At 41.9% G+C, this 15,872-nt stretch overlaps 1 protein-coding gene, 1 long non-coding RNA gene and 1 pseudogene across 3 annotated transcripts in view; 2 read left to right on the top strand and 1 right to left on the bottom strand.

The window, feature by feature from the left end:
* Nucleotides 1–15,872, bottom strand: part of ACTL6A (actin like 6A) — a 106,503-nt gene that overhangs the window by 39,792 nt on the left and 50,839 nt on the right. The window lies entirely within an intron of this gene.
* The window catches only part of LOC145538652 (uncharacterized), a 51,757-nt gene that overhangs the window by 10,096 nt on the left and 25,789 nt on the right, over nt 1–15,872 (top strand). The window lies entirely within an intron of this gene.
* Nucleotides 14,887–15,623, top strand: LOC145538345 (large ribosomal subunit protein uL5-like; annotated as a pseudogene).

The following is a 15,872-nucleotide window of genomic DNA, read 5'->3' as shown; positions in this document are numbered from 1 at the left end:
CATTCTGTTCTGAAATGTGCATTTTCCACTTAATATATTTAGACAGGTTTCCACCATTTCATATATATGTGTGTGTGTTAGTTGCTCAGTCATGTCCAACGTTTTGTGATCCCATGGACTGTAGCCTGCCAAGCTCTTCTCTCCATGGAATACTCCAGACAAGAATACTAGAGTGAGTTTCCATTCCTTTCTCCAGGGGATCTTCCTGACCCAGGTTTCTAACCTGGGTCTCCTGCATTGCAGGCAGATTCTTTACTGTCTGAGCTACCAGGATTTACATACTTTAAAAAAATGATTGTTTAAAATAAGAGTCAGCAAACTATGACCAGTGGGTCACCCACATAGTCTTGTAAGTAAAGTCTTATTGGAACACTCCATGCTTTTTTTTTTCATTGAATGGACTAAGTTCCTTGGTTGGGTTAATATATATAGATTCCCTGAGATAATAAAAACTTCACCATCACATTAGGTTAATGGGAAATGAAGGTCCTTAATTAAAAGACGCTTACTCCTTGGAAGGAAGGTTATGGCCAACCTAGATAGCATATTTAAAAGCAGAGACATTACTTTGCCAACAAAAGTCTGTCTAGTCAAGGCTATGGTTTTTCCAGTCGTCATGTATGGATGTGAGAGTTGGACAGTGAAGAAAGCTGAGTGCCGAAGAATTGATGCTTTTGAACTGTGGTGTTGGAGAAGACTCTTGAGAGTCTCTTGGACTGCAAGGAGATCCAATCACTCCATCCTAAAGGGGATCAATCCTGGGTGTTCATTGGAAGGTCTGATGTTGAAGCTGAAACTCCGATACTCTGGCCACCTCATGCGAAGGGTTGACTCATTGGAAAAGACCCTAATGCTGGGTAGGATTGGGGGCGGGAGGAGAAGGGGACAACAGAGGATGAGATGGTTGGATGGCATAACCGACTCGATGGACATGGGTTTGGGTGGACTCCGGGAGTTGGTGATGGACGGAGAGGCCTGGTGTGCTGCAGTTCATGGGGTCGCAGAGAGTCGGACACGACTGAGCGACTGAACTGAACTGAACTGAGTCCTGACAGGAGAAGAGAGTTGACTGTCATCCTCATTACCGTTTTCCATGCTTTTTTGTTTCCATATTTTCTATGGACATTTTCGTGCTATAACTGCAGATTGAGTAGTGGCAAAAGAGATTTTATGGCCCACAACCCCAAAATATTTATTACTTGACATTTTACCAAAAAAAAAGAAAACCTTCAAATTCCACTGTAGGGATAGTGCCTCATTAAGCAATTGCCTATTGAGTGACATTTCAATCATTTCTAATGTTCTGCTGTTATAAATATTCATATAGATTAAATGATAGTTTGATCTCATATTACAGGTATTTTAGAAGTCTGTGTCTTTGCACACTTGTGAATATTGACTGATGTATACAAGTTTAAAACTTTTTTGCATTGACATTGATATTAATACATCAGTCATTTCTTTTATAATTTTTGTCTTTAGTATCATGCATAGAAAGGTGGATAGCTACTGGGAACTGGGGGATTTTGTTGTTGTTTTGCTTGTTTTTCAGCAAATCTAACCTGCTGTTGAATTCTCCAATATGTACTTGGATGGCCCTGCTCATTCTTTTTCCATTTACATCAGGAAAATGGCTCAAAATGAGAGCAGGAAGGGGAGAGCAGCTGCCGGTGACACAGCTACTGATTGTGCTCTGACTGATGGCTGAGTTGATCTTCCCAGGCTCTGGCTGAACTCTATCTCCAGGCTAAATCCAAATTCTGACTGGCACACTGAGGCACACTGCCTGGTGTCCCACCTTCCCATGACTCTGCCCATGCCCCTAGCTAGCCAGGCACAGGTGAACTCACAGAGTGCCAACCTCTCTGGGCTTCCTGAATGCTATACTTTTTCATGCTTTCCAAACTAGGCTCTCACCCTGGGCTGCAGCTTTTTAATGTTTGGCCTGCCTTGTTTGATGTGTGGTCACCAACTCAGAAAGGCTAACAGAACCAATGCCAAATGAAATTCCCCTTCAAATAGTTCTCAGTGTATGGAACTTGCAATAATGTGTATTTGTTACTCAAGAAAAAAATCCATTATTAAGAAAAATCCAATTAGCCCCCTGAAGATAATGCCTCACATGTACTTTCAAATATCTAAATTACATCACAGTATACTTCTAATACCATCCACAAAGTGATCTGCAGAGGGCAAGAGAGAGAGGAGGATGTGTCTATATTAATAAAGTTAACTTTTGCAACTAGCTATTTTTTAATGAAAATAAACTGATTCAGAAGACCTAGAGGATGCCATTACAGCATAATAATTTACAGAACAGTGTGGAAGTTTCAATAAACTTTAAAAAATACTCTTTCATGAAGTTTATGAGAATTCATTGCCACAGGTTGTTTTCTTGATCTCCTAAGAATTCATTTTCTCACAAATTGTACAGAATATCTTGTAAAAAGTAAACACATGGAATAGTATTTCTAAAATGCAGTAATTGTTTTCTTTTATCCTCTCTCCTCTTTGTCATTTAGAACTCTTTCTTCGAATCTTTCAAAGAATTTTCAATTTTCTTTGTAGACTGACAAAAATAACTTCAAATCACCCTGGAATCTGTGTATAAACATAGGGTCACTGCGTTTCTTGTTGAGAGAATTTGGCTATGACTGCTATTAAATTTTAAAGATGAGGAATAGCAAATGATAACCTCTCATGATTTTGCCACCTAACTCCAGCCCTTGTTTTCCTTTCTTTTGAAACATTGGGATGTCAGAGTCTGGATCTTCCCTTAATCGTGTCTATAGATGGTGATTAGTTTTCTATTACAGTTGTAACATTGCATCACAAAATTGATGGTTTAAAAACAACACAAACTTGTTCTCCCATACTGCTAAAGGTCAAAAGTCCAAAACTGAATCTTACGAGGAATAAATCAAGGTATTCACAGCGCCATGTTTCTTCTGGAGGCTCAAGGGAAGAACCCGTGCTTTGTCTTTCTCAGCTTCAGAGGTTGCCTGCAACCCTTGGCTCATGGTCCCACATCATTCTGATTTCTGCTTCTGTCAATACATCTCTTTCTCTGTCTCTGACATTTCTACCTCTGTTTTATAAGGCCTCTTGTGATTATGTTGTGCTCTCCTAGATAATCTAAAATAATCTCCCAGAATCAAGATCCTAACCTTAGTTGCATCTGCGAAGTCCCTTCTGCCATGGAAAAGTCCAGGGATTAGAATGCAGACATCTTTGGGGGGACCATTATTTTGTCCTAATCCAGGCAAATGTGCATGCGTGCTAAGTCACTTCAATCATGTCTGACTCTTCGCAGCCCTATGGACGACCACAACAGGCTTCTCTGTCCAGGCAAGGATACTGGAATGGGTTGCCATGCCTTCCTCCAGGGAATCTTCCTGATCCAGGGATCAAACCCATGTCTCTTACATCTCCTGCATTGGCAGAAGGGTTCTCTACCACTGAGCTACCTGCGAAGCCCAATCCAGTCACATACTTGAATCTATTTTATAATTTTGCCTGGATAACTCACTAATGGGAAAACACCATTAATATTTTTTGGTTTTAAAATCAAAGTGTAAAGGCAATAGCTATGTCTATGAAAAGAGGCAGAAAAGGATATTAGGGCAAGTACTGTTTTGTAATGATCTATTTCTGTAATTACACAACCACATGTTCTCTCTGCAGATCTCCTCTTTCATACTTCAGTTATATCCATTCTCATATCTCTCTGCCTGACCTTTAATTAAAACTAAGATCTACTCTGGGGCATTAGGAACTCCCCATTCTAGGATCAACAAGCTCCCCTACATCCTTGAACACGGTTTATCTTATATATAGTTCATGACTCACTACGATTAGAGTTTGGTTTTCCACCAATATCACTGTCATCTCTAATGTAGGACACATTCCATTGTGTTTCCTCATTGCTCACAGGTTAAGGAGGCATTGGTATATTTTATTTCATTGTTACTTCCTACTTTTTCTCCACCACTGCTCTCAGTACCATATGTGTTTTGGAAGGAAGCACAAGCCATTCACTTACACATCCCTTCCCCCACCTTCTCTAATTATGGAAATTCAGGATACTCTCCACTTTCCTTGATCATTTCAGTATTTTAGTCTTTCTCTCTACCATATCTACCACCATCAACCTCAATAGCTGCATACAAACTTCCCAACATTCTAACCTCACAATTCTTCTGAGGATCAATATAATTCCTTAATCTTCATATGCCTCCTCTCCTTACCAGCTGGGTGTAGTAATGCTCACTCATTGATCCTGCCCTGATCTTCCATGGTCAAAGGCTTTGAGAACCTCTGCATTATCATTTGGAAAGCTCAAAAGTAATGCTCAAAATTCTCCAAGCCAGGCTTCAGCAATACATGAACTGTGAACATCCAGATGTTCAAGCTGGTTTTAGAAAAGGCAGAGGAACCAGAGATCAGATTGCCAACATCCACTGGATCATTGAAAAAGCAAGAGAGTTCCAGAAAAACATCTATTTCTGCTTTATTGACTATGCCAAAGCCTTTGACTGTGTGGATCATAATAAACTGTGGAAAATTCTGAAAGAGATGGGAATACCAGACCATCTGACCTGTCTCTTGAGAAACCTGTATGCAGGTCAGGAAGCAACAGTTAGAACTGGACATGGAACAACAGACTGGTTCCAAATAGGAAAAGGAGCATGTCAAGGCTGTATATTGTCACCCTGCTTGTTTAACTTATATGCAGAGTACATCATGAGAAACTCTAGGCTGGAGGAAGCACAAGCTGGAATCAAGATTGCTGGGAGAAATATCAATAACCTCAGATATGCAGATGACACCACCCTTATGGCAGAAAGTGAAGAAGAACTAAAGAGCATCTTGATGAAAGTGAAAGAGGAGAGTGAAAAAGTTGGCTTAAAGCTCAATATTCAGAAAACAAAGATCATGGCATCCGGTCCCATCACTTCATGGCAGATAGATGGGGAAACAGTGGAAAGAGTGGCTCCAAATCACTGCAGATGGTAACTGCAGCCATGAAATTAAAAGACGCTTACTCCTTGGAAGGAAAGTTATGACCAACCTAGACAGCATATTAAAAAGCAGAGACATTACTTTGCCAGCAAAGGTCCATCTAGTTAAGGCTATGGCTTTTCCAATAGTCATGTATGGATGTGAGAGTTGGACTATAAAGAAAGCTGAGTGCCGAAGAATTGATGCTTTTGAACTGTGGTGTTGGAGAAGACTTTTGAGAGTCCCTTGGACTGCAAGGAGATCCAACCAGTCCATCCTAAAGAAGATCAGTCCTGAGTTTTCATTGGAAGGACTGATGTTGAAGCTGAAACTCCAATATTTTGGCCACCTGATGTGAAGAGGTGACTCATTTGAAAAGACCCTGATGCTGGGAAAGATTGAGGGCAGGAGGAGAAGGGGATAACAGAGGATGAGATGGTTGGATGGCATCACCGACTCAGTGGACATGAGTTTGGGTAAACTCTGGGAGTTGGTGATGGACAGGGATCCCTTGTGCGCTGCAGTCCATGGGGTAGCAAAGAGTCAGACACGACTGAGTGACTGAACTGAACTGAACTGAACTGAAAGTAAGTAGATCTTCCTGCGGTTGAACTCTGACCTTTTTTCTCAGTTCTGGAAACTGAGGTTTGATGTTAAGAAGTTGCCAAGGTACAAAAATGATTTTCATCTTGCTCCCTTGCGTTTAAGACCTGTGACAGTCTTCTGTCGCCACAGGCCTCCAGGGGTCCTGACCTTGCTCCTCCCCCAGCTCAAGGCTGGGGTTTTATCTGTAACAAGTTTTTCTGGCACTTAAAACCTGCTTTTCTGTGTCATCTTCAATCTGAACATTACTTCTGTCTAGAATCCAGCAGCCACATCCATGCTGAGGCTGACCATTTGCTTGGACCCTGAATTTTAAAGGTTTATGTATCTCCTGACCACTGTGTTCTGCCTGCCTGGCTAGATGTTCTCTCAGTGCCAACAGCTGGATCTTTATCCTTGATATCTGCTCACCCAAGGAGACTGGTCCAGTTTCAATTCAATCTACCCTATCAAGTTTCAATGAACTTTTCTGTGACAAGCTATGAAATGAGATATGATAGCTTTCTGCCACTCTCTTACTGTTATCAAATGGGACTTTCCTTCTTCCTTTGTTCTCTAGTCACTTACCCCACAGGCTTTTTTCTTGCATTATTTCCTTCCCTCCCCGCTCCAGGACATTCCAAACATTTTAGATTCTGTCTTATCTTGGTTTCTCTGGCATCTTCTCTCGGCCAATATTTCAAACTTGGTAGTTCCTGGGGTCATCATTAGGACCATCTGCAAAACTTCTAGTTCTCTTACGTCTAGGTAACTGGTAGAGTCTTACTTCTCTACCGTCTCTGCTCTGACCAACAAAATGTAATTATGAAAAGTCTCATTTCCAGGAAGAAGCTTTAAGAGATAATGCTTCCTCAACCTAAATGTCAACTGATAAATGAATAGATACAGAAGATGTGTACATATACAATGCAATACTACTCAGCCATAAAAAATAACAAAATAATGTCATTTCAGCAACATGGATGGACCTAGAGATTGTCATACTAAGTGAAGTAAGTCAGATAGAGACAGACAAATATCACATGATATCACATATGTGGGGTCTAAAAATATGATACAAATTAACTTATTTGTAAAACAGACCCACAGACTTAGAGGCTGAATTTATGGTTACTAGCAGGAAGGCTGGGGATAGGGATAGATTGTGAATTTGGGATGGACTTGTACACATTACTGTATTTAAAACAGATAACCAAAAAGGACCTACTATATAGCACAGGGAACTCTGTTCAATGTTATCTGGCAGCCTGGATGGGAGAGGAGTTTGGGGGGAAATGGATACATGTGTATGTATGGCTGAGTCCCTTTGCTGTCCACCTGAAACTATCACAACATTGTTAACAGGCTATACTGCAGTATAAAATAAAAAGGTAAAAAAATTTAAAAATAAAATAATATAACCAAAAAGGACCTACTGTATAGCACAGGGAACTGTTCAATATTATGTATTAACCTAAGTGCTGCGGTTCATGGGATCGCAAAGAGTCGACACAAGTGAGTGACTGAACTGAACTGACCTGAACTGAACTGATGTGGGAAAAGAATTTGCAAAAGAAAAAATACATGTATGTGTATAACTGAATCACTTTGCTGTAAACCTGAAACTAACACAACATTGTTAATCAATTGTACTCCAATATACAATAAAAAAATTTTAAAAAGAGTTAATGCTTCCTTTGCCATATTTTCTCTCCTTTTTGCCTCCATGACCAACAACACACTCTGAGTGAGAAGAGTAGCCCCAACCAACCTACAATGGACATGGAGCAATAGAAGAAAGAAATCTTTGTTGCTTGAAGCATTTGAGATTAGGGAGTTGTTTTTGTACAGGTACTAATCTACCATCTGTTTTCTCCGCTCATATTCTGGTCTGTAGTGGACCTGGTATTTTACCTGACCAGTATTCCTTTGAAAACCACCCCTTCCCCACTTTGGGTTTATGTAATTCGTGGCTTCAGGGGTGAGTATATGACTCAGACCCAGGCAATCAAACTATCCCATCCCTTTGGCCCCAGCGATTAGTCCAGTGTTGGTCACACTACCCAAGTTGGACCAACTGTAGTTTATATCAGGGTTTGGCTGGAAAATTGGGAGAGAAATTTTTTTTTGTATGGATTTGCTTAAGCAGGTAGACTGTATTCTTGGAGCTGTCAGTGGATACTTAGGAAAGTGGAGGCAAACAATGTAGAAAAATATAGTTTTCATTGTTGTTTTTCTTTTTTTTGGCAGCGCTGTATGGCATGAGGGGATCTTAGTTCCTTGACCAGGGATCAAACCCGTGCTCCCTGCATTGGTAGCATGGAGTATTAACCACTGGACCTCCAGGGAAGTCCAAAGAGTAAAATATAGTTTTGATGATATTGTTTGAGGCACTGGATTTAGCCATGCCATAAATCCTTATAGTCTTCAGACTTTCCTGTGATGTAAGCCAATAAATTTCCTTTATTCTTTAATTTAATTTATTTGGATCGAGATTTCTGTCACTTGCAACTGAAAAAAAAATGCTGATTAAAACAGCTGCAAAGCATTAATGGAAACATCAGGAAACCATACAATTTTCCCTTATACTTTTACCCTAGAGAATATCAACTGAATTCTCACTGGGATCAGCACTTCTCGTGCTCATCTTTATTTACTTCCTATTGTATTCCTCACGGTACCTTTTTCCAGACATTCCCTATTTTTCTAAATTCCCTTCCTGTTCCCTAAGACGAGCTAGCCTTTCACTTCTCTGAAATCAAATTCATCTGTCTTGAACATCCTCCACTTACACCCTATTCCTATGTAGTTTCATCTATCCATCTCTTTCCAAACTTAACCATATCACTCGTTCCTTTCCTGGTGGTTTGTGTCCTGGTTTTACTCTAATATCTCCAACCACTCCTGTGTCTCCATTTCCTTCCATTGCAACCAGGGAACAGCTATTCACAGAGTCTACCTGTCCTTTCTTCCAGGGTGCAGATTCCTGGTATCTGTTCCTTTGGCTTTATCTGTCACCCACAGGCAAATGGCTCTCAAATCTGTACATTCCGGTCTTGGCCTGCTAGGCTTTTGCATTCGCATGCCCCAGCTGGAAAAATACCTCACACTCACCACGTCCAAAAGCGAAATTATTCTGCTCTTTCAAAATTCAAGCTCCGAGTTAATCTGAGAAATCTCAGTTTCTCTCCTCTGTATCTTCAGGTCCAATTAGTTACTATGTCATATCAATATCACCCTACAGTACTTCTCCAAACTAAACTCTCCTTACTACAAACACTGATACTAGTTTGGGCTTTTATTACCTATTTTGCAGACTCATGCAATCATTGCTTCAGTATCCATAGACACTGGGTTTCTGATCAAACTCCACAAGGCCAAAAACAAAATGAAACAAAAAGATACAAACTGAAATAAGTTTTTGTTTGCTACCTCTTGTCCAGGCACATACATTAGCTCAGGACTCTCAGGTGAATGACTGCTAGACCCCTGTTATTTATTTTCACAAGTTCAGTTCAGTTCAGTTCATCGCTCAGTCGTGTCCAACTCCTTGCGGACACGCAAAGATCTTTCACAAGTTAGATCTCAGTATTTCATATCTGCAATGATATCCTCAGGAAATCTCATGCTCAGGGACCACTGCTGCAAAATTCTTTCAGAGTCCTCATGGCCCCACAGAAAAGTTTCAAACAAGCTACTGCAAAATGTTTTCCAGAACTCAGGCAGTCAGTATCATTTTTTTGTTAGAGAATGTTTGCCCAGTCTTGTCTCAGATTCTTTGACTTCTTTATTACACTACTATCCTGAAAAAGTTTTTGTAACAGAGCCCAACAATAAACCATATTATAAAATTCTCAACTATAGAGGTATAAACCTGTAAGAATTTCTCTAACAGTGATCATCTACCCAGCTTCCCACAGGCAAATGACTCTCAAATCTATACATTCCAGTCTTGGCCTCCCTTTTCAGCTCATTCTCTTCAGAAAATGGTTCCAGTTCCTTTCTTGAAGGACAACATGGATCACTCTTTAAACAATTCAGTGATCCCTACTAACTATAGAATCCAACCTAAAGTCCTTTGCCTGGTGTCTCAGTCCATTTGGGCTGCTATAGCAAAATATTATCAGCTGAGTAGCTTAATACATTTGATCCTTGAGCAAGGCAGGAATTAGGGGCACCTACCCTCTGTGCATTCAAAAATCCAGGTATAATTTATAGGTAGTCCTCCCTACACAAGATTCATCCATACATGTCGTTCTGCACCTGGAATTCAACCAGTTGGGAACTGTGTAGTATCGCAGTATTTACTACCAGAAAAAATCCACGAGTAAGTGGATCCATGTAGTTCAAACCCTTATTGTTCAAGGGTCAACTATAAACAACAGAAACGTATTTCTCATAGTTCTGGAGGCAGAGAAATCCAAGATCAAGGTGTCGGCCTCTCTCCTTGGCTGGACGACCACTTTCTATCTCTGCCTTCACATGGTCCTTCCTCTGTGTACATCCATGTCTGTGTCCCAGTTTTCTCTTCTTATAAGGACATCAATCATATTGGATTAGGACCAGTGAGTCTTAAAGACCTCATTTAACTTAATTACCTCCTTAATGAGCACTTGTCAGTAATCTGATCTTTGAAAAGTAGATTTGACTTAGACATGCAGAAATAGGGGATGTGTGTTCTTATGAACAAAGTCCCAAAACCTGGCAAGGAAACCTCAGGGAGTAATGAGTGGCCAGTTTGGAAACCTGGCTAGAGAAACAGGTGTGGGAGATGAGGATGGATAGGTGGTGTCACGAGCTGAACTGGGTCCCCCAAAATTTATATGTTGAAGTCCTAATCCCCAGGATCTCAGAATGTACCTGTATTTGGAGATGCATTCTTTAGTGAGGTAATTAAGGCAAAAAGCACAGAGGTACCTGGTGGGCTATGGTCCATGGGGTCGCAAAGAGTTGGACACAACTGAAGCAACTTAGCATGCAAGTACACAAGGTAAAAGGAGGTCTTTAAGGTACACCCTAATCCTAACCCTAACTATCTTTTATAAAGTCTCTGCAAACACTGAATTAACCACTATTCTGAACCATTTCTCCTATGGGAAATACAGGATTAGGTTCCTGTGAGCCTCTGATTACAACATTTTCTTCAACCAATGAATACATATTTGTTTTATGTGTGTTCTGTTTGTGCCTGCACATGCACGCGTGCTAAGTCGCTTCAGTCATGTCCGACTCTCTGCGACCCTACAAATTGTAGCCTGTCAGGCTCCTCTGTCCATGGGATTCTCCAAGCAAGAATACTGGAGTGGGCTGCCCCTCCTGCAGGAAATCTTCCCAACCCAGGGTTCAAACCCGCATCTCTCATGTCTCCTGCATTGGAGACATGTACCACTAGTACCACCCGGAAAACTCCCTGTTCTGTTTAAAGATGCCTTATTTAATATACATTGTTGATTCATTAACACTGAACTAACAACCAGCCACACCATAACTCATGCCTGAATAAAGTTTATCTAACACTGTATTTTTTCTGTAAGGCACCTCACAGCCTTCTGTACCAAGAATACCGGACAGCACTTCAGCACTATGCTTGGAAGTCATTTTAAATAGCAAAATCACAAGAAAAAGCACACACACACACAAAAAAACATGGCACTAAATAGATCATAAAAAGATTACTTGTTTACAGTCTGAACTGAGGTGGGAACACACATGTTGAGCAACTCAAATTTTTCATTGCACTGTACATGCTTGTGAATGACTACACAAGTGCCTCAAGTATTGATCTTGGAGTTAGAGATAAATTCTAGCAAGCAGATGAATTTGAAAATATGAAATCTTAGACTTCCCTGGTGGTCCAGTGGTTAAGAATTCGCCTGCCAGTGCAGGGGACAAGGGTTTGATCCCTAGTCCAAGAAGATTCCACATGCCACAAGGCAGCTAGGCCCATGCTCCAGAACTACTGAAGCCTGTGTGCCTTAGAGCCTGTTTTTGCAGCAAGAGAAGCCCACACACTGCAACTAGAGACTAACCTCTGCTTGCTGCAACTAGAGAAAGCCCACAAGCATCTATGCAGACCCAGCACAGCCAAAAATAAATGAATAAAAAAAATAAAATATGAGATCTGTAAGTAATGAGGATTGACTGTGCTATTAATCCCATTTTATAGGTAAGGAAACTAAGACTTACAGCAGTTAAAGATCTTTCACAAGGTCACTGCTTGTGAAGTCGGCACAGCCAGGATTCAAATTTCACTTTGTAGAAGATTTTTTTCACCTGTACTGAGTCAGGATAGGATAAACAGAGTTGAGGAAATCAGCGAGCACACTAATACAGAGGCTGAAAATAGTGAATAGCCTTTGGAAAAACTTGCCAATTACATGAAGCATGCTTTCTGGGAATGACACCAAAATATTAGTGAAGAGCAGTTTCACACTTTAAACAAAGAAGATTGTTCTTAGAAGTACAGTAGTTATCTGATGGCTCTAGAGCCCAAGTGACCAAAATCCACAGCCTTTGTTTCTGCAGAGTTTATATTGTCATCTTCTCAATACAATTCTGTTTGGGGGGAAAAAATAAGTACATTCACACCCAGGCATTACATAGTATACAAAAGCATAATCAGGGACATATTATAATAGGGCAATTCAAGGAATTAGTGGTCAAGTCTGTAAAGGGGCCTTCAGGCACCAAAAGCATAGTGTATAAGCCATTAAAAAAAAAAAAAAGCATCTATTCATCCAGAAAACCACTAAGGTGCCACTGTGGTATTAGGTCCTCAACATTAGGGTGAATATGAAATAGCTCCTGCCCTGGCCATAATCACAGAATAGTTCCTGAGGTAGGTGTAATTGTGTGTGCCTGTGCGTGTTCCGTGGTGTTTTTGCTGTTTCTCTTCCTCTCATACCTAAGGCATAAGGAATGATAAGCAAGGACAACCAGAGGTTCCAGGAATCCCAGGGCAGCATCTTTTCTCTAGTTGACAATCAGGGGCTTCTCATTGGATTGGCTTCTCTTGTTATGGAGCTTGGGCTCTACGGCATGGGGAGGGCTTCAGTAGTTGTGGCACTTGGGCTTAGCTGCTCTGCAGTATGTGGGATCTTCCTAGACCAGGGATCTAAGACATGTCTCCTGCATTGGCAGGCTGATTCTTTACCACTGACCCACCTGTGGGAGAGCCCTTTCTTGCACATTATCTTCCCAGAGCTGCTACCCAGACATCACCACATGTTCCTGATTTTCTTCCTGTCCCTCTGACCTCCCTTTGGGAAATACACCTCCTCTTTCCAGCCTCTAAATAAGATAGTCCTAGGAGTCAGTCCGCAAATTTCTCTTCCATCTCTTCTCACTCCCTAAGTGATCTTATCCAATCTCAGGAGTTTTTTAATTAACTATTTTTTCTGGCTGTGCCACTCAGCATGTGAGATCTCAGTTCCCTGACCAGGGATTGAAACTACGCCTCCTGCAATGGAAGCGCAGAGTCTTAACCACTCTACCACCAGGGAAGTACCCAGTCTCAGGGTTTTAAATTCAACGAGAAACCGATGGCTCACTGAAATTACAGTAATTCAAGTAGGGCTCACTACAGGGACTATTTGTAAAAGCATAAGGATGGCAGTGGGGCTTCCCTGGTGGCTCAGATGGTAAAGAATCTGCCTACAATGCAGGAGACCCAGGTTCGATCCCTGGGTCAGGAAGATCCCCTGGAGGAGGAAATGGCAACCCACTCTGGTATTCTTGCCTGGAGAATCCCATGGACAGAGGAGCCTGGCAGGCTACAGTCCATGGGGGCAAAAAAGAGCTGGACATAACTGAACAACTAACACTTCACTTCACAGACAGCAGTACTCTGAGGTTAGCAGGGGGAGGGAGGGGCTGCTTCCACCCCAGGACTAGAAGGGGTAAAGGGAGGGGGCAGTGACTGCATCTGGAGAGACAGCTGTGTGGAGGCCTGCCTGGCAGGAGCTGTAAATTTTCATGGAGGGGCTCAGGCAGCTAAGGGGAACTGAAGGGATGGAGCTGGGGAATAAGTCACCCCACCTTGCTCTCCTTTCTTCTGATGTGCTGCCAGTGGCTGAATCCAGCTGGACACCAGACGGTTGGAGTCCACTGACTTAATCCCTATGGATTAGTCTGTATGGAGGCAGGGAGCAGGGTGGGACGGCGTGGGGAAAGAATCTGGAAGGCCTGCAAAGATGTCCAGCATGCTCTCCTCTGTGGAAGAGTCACAAATTTGCATAGCACCAACCTTAACTTTTTGAGTTGAATCACAGTGGCCCGTTGGCCCCCCGAATTTTCACTTGAGGGTCTCATGCCCAGGCCTGGTCCCTGCCTATTCTGTTCTTTCCCTACTCCCCTCCCAGTTTTACCACCATTCACTTGATAGCTTAGGCCCAAACCCAGCTTTCATCCCTGAATCATTGATTTCTCTTACACCCAATCCTTGAGCAAGAATGTCAGCTCCACTTGTTGTGTGTGTGACAGAGAGAGACATCAATGGTTTAACGGATAGGATTCAGCTCCACTTTCAACTAATGTCCAGGGAGTTCCCTAGCAGTCCAGTGGTTAGGACTTCGTGCTCTCATGGCTAAGGGCCCAGGTTCCATCCCTGGCTGGGGAACTAAGATCCCACATCCCTCAAGACACATGGTGTGGCCAAAAAAAACCAAACAAACCTAGTGTCTAGAATCTGGATACTCCTCATCACCTGCACAGTGTCCAACCTCGTCCATACCCACATATATCTTGCTTGTATGAATGCAACAGACGACTACCTGGCTTCCCCACCTGTTCTGGCTCCCACTACAGTTGATTCCACTTTGGGCTCCACTAGGTCCACGCAGTAGCTAGAGTGATTTTTCTCTAGTCACTCTCTAACTCCTTACCCTGTTTAAATTTTCTCCCCAGGAACTATCTCCACATAAACACCTGTCATATGTCTATTCAATTATTTATTTATTGTCATTTTCTCCATTAAAATGTAGGTTTTATGAAAGAAAGCATCTTCTTGTCATCGCCTCAGTTGAAACAATTATTTCTTTTTTAAAAAAGTAATTTTATTTATTTGTTTATTGTTGGCTAGGGCACACAGGCTTCAGTAGTAATGGCATGTGGGCTGAGTAGTTGTGGTTCCTGGATTCTAGAGCACAAGCTCAATAATTGTGGCACATGGGCTTAGCTGCTTTGAGGCATGTGGGATTCTCCCAGGCCAAGGATTAAAACAGTGTCTCCTGCATTGATAGGCAGATTTCTCACCACTGAGCCACAAGGGAAGCCCTGAACTATCTCTTGAGTGAAAAAAAAAAAATGAATAATACCTCTGCAAAAGACACTACTAAGAGAATCAGAAGACAAGCCATAGACGGGAAGAAAATGTTTGCAAAAGACGTATTTGATAAAGGACTACTATCCAAAACAGGCAAAGAACCTTTAAAATTCAGCAATTAAAAGACTACTTGATTGAAAAAATGGGCCAACATCCTGCCACCTCACTAAAGAAGATACACAGATACTTTTCCTGTTTTCCATCACAGCTCAGAATCAGAGTGAAAAGGAGAGCCCCATGTGGGGACTTCCCATCTGTAAGCTCTGCCTCAACATCTCTGGCAGGGAGAGCAGACACTGACTGACCTGGGCAGCCTCAGGGCGGGAGCAGCCCACAGGCCAGACCCCTGTATTCTCCAAAGCTAGATCAGGTCCTTTGCTATCAGGAGAAATGAAAAGATTGCCATCCATTGTGTGCCCAAGGCAGAAGAAATTCTGGAGAGAGGCCTAAAGGCACAGAAGTGTAAGTTAAGAAAAAAAGAATTGCTCAGATACTGGAAACTTTGGTTTGCGGATCCAGGAACACATTGATCTGGCAATCAAATGTGACCCAAGCGCTGGCATCTACGGTTTGGGCTTATGTGTGGTATTGGGTAGGCCAGGTTTCAGCATCACAGAAGGGCAGAACAGGCTGCACTGGGGACAAACACAGACTTAGAATATAGGCCATGTGTTGGTTTCAGCAAAAGTATGATGGGATCATCATTCCTGGCAAATAAATTCCTCTTTCTTTCTGAAAGGCCAAGAAAGTACACCTGAAACTAATATAATATGTCAGATATATATTAATGAAAAAATTTAATTATGAAGAAGCCAAGGACTTCCCTGGTGGTACACTAAATAGGAATCTGCCTGCCAATGCAGGGGACATGGATTTGGATCTTGGACTGGGAGGATTCCACGTGCCACTGAGCAACTAAGCCCATGTGCCACAACTACTGAAGCCCATTCACCTAGAGCCTGTGCTC

The sequence above is a fragment of the Giraffa tippelskirchi genome, chromosome 2 (genome assembly GCF_054371585.1).
Source record: "Giraffa tippelskirchi isolate mGirTip1 chromosome 2, T2T-mGirTip1v1.2.pri, whole genome shotgun sequence".
NCBI lineage: Eukaryota > Metazoa > Chordata > Mammalia > Artiodactyla > Giraffidae > Giraffa > Giraffa tippelskirchi.
The sequence above is the reverse complement of the archived record's forward strand: the minus strand, read 5'-3'. Positions and strand labels throughout refer to the sequence as shown.